This window comes from Halichoeres trimaculatus, unplaced genomic scaffold (genome assembly GCF_033239565.1).
Source record: "Halichoeres trimaculatus isolate MK-OKI-2021-1 unplaced genomic scaffold, fHalTri1.1 fHalTri1_scaffold_11, whole genome shotgun sequence".
Lineage (NCBI taxonomy): Eukaryota > Metazoa > Chordata > Actinopteri > Labriformes > Labridae > Halichoeres > Halichoeres trimaculatus.
Genome location: NW_027437189.1, coordinates 32,821,294 through 32,828,341, shown reverse-complemented (window position 1 = coordinate 32,828,341; position 7,048 = coordinate 32,821,294).

The window sequence follows — 7,048 nt, the reverse complement described above, 5'->3', positions numbered from 1 at the left end:
CATTCTATTAAAAATAATTTGGTACAAATCTATTATATCTTAGCCAATCAGTGTAGTGTTGAACTTTGTACGGCAACACAGCAGTACAAATCTCCCTAATTCAATCAAACAATCAAGTTGCTGTCGCTCTTTAACTCATGACCTGGTAAGACACCAAACAGACAATCAAGATGGTTCCTGTTTGAACCTCTGAGGGCACAAATCTGGAGCTTTGTTGCTTGATTTAAAGGTCTGTTAGTGTGATTTATCATAGAGTGAAATAAAATATGTCTGAGTGTCAAAGGAAAGGAAATAAAATGGAAATTTATCTGGGATATCACAAATGTAAGAGGGGAGTTATTTTTTTTTTCTGCTGCATATTCTCAGGGTGAGACGTTAACTGTTAGCCATAGGCCTATTAGTCAATCAATCATTCAATCAGTCGCTCATTTATTCAATCAATGCATGCTCTGAGCACTCCAACAGGTTTACGATGATGTAAAAATAGAATAGAGGATTACACACTAGGAGTTCAATTTTCCGATTGTCGTGTCTGTTTAATACTTCTCAGATATTAAAGCTGTTCCTGTGTAACCCACTCTTATTTAGCTGTGTTAGTTAATAACCAGCTTTTTAAAGCCTCTGTGAGGAGTTTCCCGCTCGTAATGAAACAGACTGAAGTTAATCATGACGCCTATTTACCAGAATCATGATTCACAAATTTATTCAGAGATGTTGAAGGCTGAAACTGCTGTAAAGGGCCACGTTTTAGGTAAAAGAAGACAGACAACCAACAGAAAAATGTATCTGCCTTTACCTTTAACACAACAAATACTCACACAGAGAGTAATGTTGGAATAATTAATTCTGAAAACTTTGAAGAATAGAGTTGATAGATTGGCCATTCTCTGTTCATTTTGTACTTATAGGCTTGAGATACAAAAACAAATATAGGTACAAGCAGCAATATCAGACCCTCGCCCGTCAGCCCACATGTCCCTGTCCAGGCATGTACTGGTCGTCACATGTTCAGCCAAAAGCCATAGGTCTAGTTGTGATAGTTGTGCCCAAAACATTTCAGGCCTGTAGCTCAAAGTAGCTGCAGTTTTGAGCCCCTGGGTGGCGCTATAGAGCATTAATGTAATCGCAAAAAGTGATAGAAATGCACTGAGGCTGTGACCCTGAAACTGTGTGTGTATTTTGGTCCTGATCCAACTATGTACAAGTGAGCTATTAAGGTTTTCATGAAGCAGGTAAAATGGTCAACTTTGGCGGTCATTTGTGGCCACGCCCATTGACTGACCAAAAAATCCATCCATCGTAAGTTCTAATTGTCAATGTGTGTAGTATACACAAGCTAAGTTTAGAGTTGATTGGATGAAAAACCTAGGAATTGTTTGATGTAATATGTAGGCTAGAAATCGGGAAAATCCAATGTCTACATCCAAATGGTGAACTTCCTGTTTAGAATTCACGATGGTCGTATAGGCCTTCTTTGCAGGTCTAGGCATAATTGTTGTGCCCAGAAAAGTAGGATTGTTGGCCTTTTTTTTTTTCTTTGCTTCCTTTCGAAGGGTGTTGTAGGGTTCTGCTTTTAAGTGGTACTTGAAAGGGGTGTGAGGAGTTTCTAAGTGATCTTGAAATTATCAGCATATATATTGGTCGTTCCTACTATTTAGCTTCGTGAATGGTTCATACAGACATAGATTTATTTACAGCAAGTCAAAGTCTCCATGACAAGACCACATCCCCAAGTTTAGAGGACTGAAGAGAGATGTGTTTTTCTCTGCTGAAAACGATTTCTGTGATTAATTTTGTAGTGATGGTGGACACTAGAGCCTAACTGTCAGACAGAAAAAGGACAGAAGAGCAGAAAAAAGATAAACAGGAGAGAGATAGAGCGCGAGCTAAAGGCTAACAGAGGGGCTAAATTGTTCGTGCTAATGTTCATTCCAAACCCACAGTCAGCAGTTATTCTGCAGCGGTTGGTTCAAGCTTGAGAGTCTATCAATAAAATGAAGAGTGAGGTCACCAAGTGGCAACCTCTGGTCTAAGAATATGAGACAATCCAGAAGTGCTAAAATCTGCTGTTTCTCGAGTGTTCGCTTGAGGCTGGCTACGGAAGTAGCTGAAGTCACAGACACACCAAGCCAAAAAAAGCCATTTTCAGAAATTAACCTATTTACAGCCTGGTTCAAAGAACATCTCCTGTCTGAGTCGCTAATTTTACTACCAGCACCCACTGTACGGGGGGTTAATTTATTTCTAACCAGGCCGTTCAGACGATATTAAGAATGCAAGCTCCCTCAATAAGAGGCACAGATGAGGGTCATGTGACCGACAGGCACCCTATGGCTGTAGGCGAAGCCCTTGTCACTCCCAATATGGCCGCTATAGCCGATGTGCTTCATTTTCTGTTTCAGAAACGGGTGACGTCAGCAAGACTACGTCCATCTTTTATAGAGTCTATGGAGGTCACATTAGCTCTGATTGGAAGATGACTGGCAGGTCATATCTAGAATTCACTAAGATAACACATTACAGACATGTCTTAGAGCACCGGGGTGTGAGTAGTACTACATATGGGCGGCTACTAAACTACATTACACTAAACTACTGTAATGACACAGATAGCTCCACCTGTTGCAGTTGGCCATGACCAAATGTGTAAGTCACTATTATATTAAGCAACAGTCAGCCCAAACATAAGTTCAGAGCTTGTGTTTATATATATGTATATATATATATATATATATATATATATATATATATATATATATATATATATATATATATATATAAATGGGTTTAAAGGAATAAAGTTCAGCTAAGATATCAAAACTACTTAAAGGTGTTGATTTGGAAAATTATTTACATAAATGCAAATTTCTAGTTTACAGAGGCTATTAATCCGTGCAAACTGCCTCTCCATCCATCCATCCATCCATCCATCCATCCATCCATCCATCCATCCATCCATTCATTAATCCCCCCATCCATCCATCCATCCATCCATCCATCCATCCATCCAGCCATCTCTCCATCCATCCATGCCAAAGATTTAACAGCTGGATAGGAGGAAATTATGACCAGGCAGTCAGGAGTGCGTGACAGACATCTCCAAACTTAGACTCCCTTGGGAACAAACTTAGAAGTAAATACACAGAAATAGCATCACAGGATATGCCCAATGTTTTAAAATCCTGACAGATGTTTCTCCTCAGTATGTTTACAGTATCAAGAAAAAATGTATAATTCAAATTTTTTTTGTCTTTAATGACATGTATTCAACTACTTGAACTCATCAGTGGACTGCATGATGAACGGTTACAGGGATACACTGGGTCTTTCTGGGCATTAGACGCGTGACGCATTTATCGTCCTAATCTCAGCTGATTTCACGTCCAGATCCATCCTACCTGTGTTTCCTTACCCTCATGAGCCACAGTGACACAGAGAGGAAGAGCACTGACAGTCTATAGCCCCCGTTTCCTCATTAGTGCTATGCTTTACAGAGAAACATGACAGTATTCCCATTACTTTTGGGAGAGCAGAGTTTAAACTTAGACATTGTATCTTTTAATTTGTAAGGCGGAAGTTACATAGATAGCTCAACCTGTTGCCAAATGTGTAAGTCACTGTTATATTTAGCTACAGTCAGCCCAAACATAAGCTCAGAGCTTCCGGATACCAAGCACTATAATGAGATCTTGAACGTCTAAATATACCTTAGTAAATAGTGTTTCCATGTATAATGGAAATTTCTTTTCCTGAGTGCAAAATGCGCTTTTTTCTTCTCACGCTGTTTGATAATGACGTGATCAAATCAGAGTCCCAGCAGGTTCAAACAACAGATCTGATTTCCTCGTGTTATTGGCACAGCGTGGAGGCTTTACTGTGAGAGGAGCTGACAAATGAACTGACAAATGAAAGGGAACAGAAAAACACATTAAAAGATGAAAAAAACACAAATTAGAAATGCTGGATTTATATACATATTAATCCTTGTGAGCTGGTGGATATATTAATGCCATGAATTATTGATACGTTCCATAATAAAAGAGGTGTTATTTTAAAGCTGAATTCTTCTTCAGTTTTCATATATTATTTAATGAATTTACATTTCTATATCAACATCTGAACTAATTCATGATACATAAGTGGACAAACTATAGGCCACACAATAAATCACCACAAAAGGTCAGTTTGTCAGGAGATACAGAGAGGTGGGAGAGGCTTAGAGCTGCGGAGGCGGTGGGCTCAGGATCAGCCTTTACCCAGACAGACGAGTAAACACCAACCAGAGGCTTCGTCTGAACAGATTAGCCCGCTATCACGCTGACCATCCACCACTGCCACTGAATGAGGAATTACATGCAGAACAGCATGATGGGATTACAATAATCAGAGACTGAAGCAGTTAACACAGAGGGACAAGAATGTTTGAAAGAGCAGTCGATAATTTTAACAAATTCTAACAATCATAGTCATCATCTCATTATTGCACATTAGAAGAGGAGCAGAAACTCAGGAGGAAGAAAGTCGACATCATAGGATTTCACAAACCTGCTGCTGAAAATTTGACCTTTTTGACAAGTATTATTTCCTCTTAAGTGAGCCATAAAAGTACGTTTTAAAATCTCTCCTTAATGATCATGGTGGATTTGGTAACACTGGGACATTACTGGAAACTGCGCTGTGACCTTTGAACACCTTTGTATTAGTGTCTGATAATCTAGGACATCCTGAAGCTTAATCAACTGGACTTGAGAGCGTGCTCAAAATGAGAAATGGTGGAAATCTGAAGGATTGCTTTTTATTTTCAACTGGGAAAGGTCCTAAAGAGATAGAATGATTAAAAAAAAAAAGATTTTCACTTCTTATTTTCAGTATTTTTTTAACATAGAAATGGTGCAAATGTAACATGCTTACCCCTTAGCATAAAGGAACTGTGATACATAAAATAAACCCTTTGAAAGACAGTTTATGGGGAAAGCATACTGATAATCCAACGTCTTCTGGGAGACAGCATAATGGTGGTGCTGGCTGATACATAGGCTGTGTTCCAGTTTAGGTTCTACAAACTTCAAAGAGTGTGTGTGACAAAACGTGTTCGTAACCTCCATGTTGGGCTGGACTTCTTCACCAGTCTGTTCAGTCTCACTCTCCTGTATCCTGTCCGCTCACAGCAGGCGATATCCTTCCAATGGGGCATTAGTGTCCGGTGATAGCAAATTTAGTCATGGCTATGAATGTGGCTGGGTTAGCATGGCTAGCTCGTCCATCTTGTAGGAAATATATCTTACATTCTCCATAACAATGGATAGAAGGAGCTATCCCAGCTTGCACCCCAGTACCAGCAGATTGTCCTCGCCTCCTTCTCAGCTTGTGGGGAACATCAGGCCTAGCACTGCTTAGCATTGGCAAAACACAGGCTGCTAACAGCTGATTTTGTGTCTAAACAATGGATTATAGTTGATGTAAGACTTCATGGAGCCAGTACTCCATGAAGTACTAAGGCCTAAGTGACATGAGAAAAGTCTGCTTACATCTCCATTTGAGCCAAATCCTTAAACTGAATTTATGCTCCACGAGTCCATAAAGTCCACACAACTTTGTGCAGACAAATGACATAATTTTGGTGGCCTCGTCCCTCAGCTCTATCTTTTTCAGGCTAAATTTTCTGCGCTACACACATCCAATTATTTCTAACAGCTGAATAGAGATGCAAAGATATATTGGTGGATGAGCAGGCTCCTTGTGTCCAAGTACAAAAATAATGACTTTTATATGATTTATCACACATAGACCACCATGATAACCATGTGATGAACAATTTCTGGCTTGAAATGGCAGCCACACTCGGTAGAGAAGAGGAATTGGTGTGAAAAAAAAGTTGTAAACAAATGCAAACTTCTTTTACTTTAGTTTTGTACTCCGAAAGACATGCGTTTGGGATACACCGCCCCCTGCAGTTTGGGAAAAGATGGCAAGTGGCGCTGCGCAGAGTGCTAGAAAGTATAAAAGCCACATACGTTCTCTTGTGCTAATTTGCATTTCATTTCCGTGCATTACATTCATGTGGAAACCATAATCCAGCCTTTACTCTATCACAAAGCACCACTCCTGTCGTTGAGCAGCAGGTAGCTAACAGGCTAACTATCTGATGTGACTAAACTCAAATAGCTCTACCTATTGAAATGTGATGATTGCAGAAGAAATGCAATAAAATGAATGTGGTATTGGGTATCAGTCCATTACTGACTCAAAATTTATATTAGATATTTGTGACGCAGGGCTGATCTGTGTGTAGGACTGAACATATGCCAGATATATTGGTATCAATACTATACTATATATGACTTTGTGTTCAAGGTACACAAAGCATTTTTCAGAAAAATGCCTGAGCTGTACATACATGGCGAGCGGGTAAAATCTATACTGTTGATATTCTTGATTTTGCAATACTATTATATTAATTGTTCATACCTAGATATAGATATGATAAGGATACATCTTTTAGCCCCATCTATAAGGCAGATCTAGTCAGTTCTCAAACTACACATGAATTATGTCATCAATATCAATAGGTCAGTGCATCAGTCAGTCTAAATGTGTTTTTATTACATTTTGGTTTACAAAGTCAGAAAAGCCTGGGGAAGCCGAAACATAGTTCTATTAATTCTATTTCTGTTCAATTATATCATGAAATACCATGGAGTCAAATATTTATGTTAGAAACAGTGATCATCATCTGCTTAAAGCTATGGTCTACGATCTGAAACCCAGTTTGGCTGATGAGACACATTTGAAAAACGCAGCCTCACTCACCCCTTCCCTCTGGGTTCCAAGATCCCGCCCCCTAGCTCGTATCGCCCCTCTTTGCCTCCTAACAACACGCCCCCTCCGACAGAGCAAAAAGCCGGGCGGCAGAAAATGTAACAAACAAGACAGTCATCTTCCTTGTAACACACAGTGTTAGCTTTTTCAATTGGACCGGTTGATCAAAACCATGAATTAGCTGGCGAAGCAGGTGTGGCGTTGCCACTGCCAGCTGATCAGAGCAGAG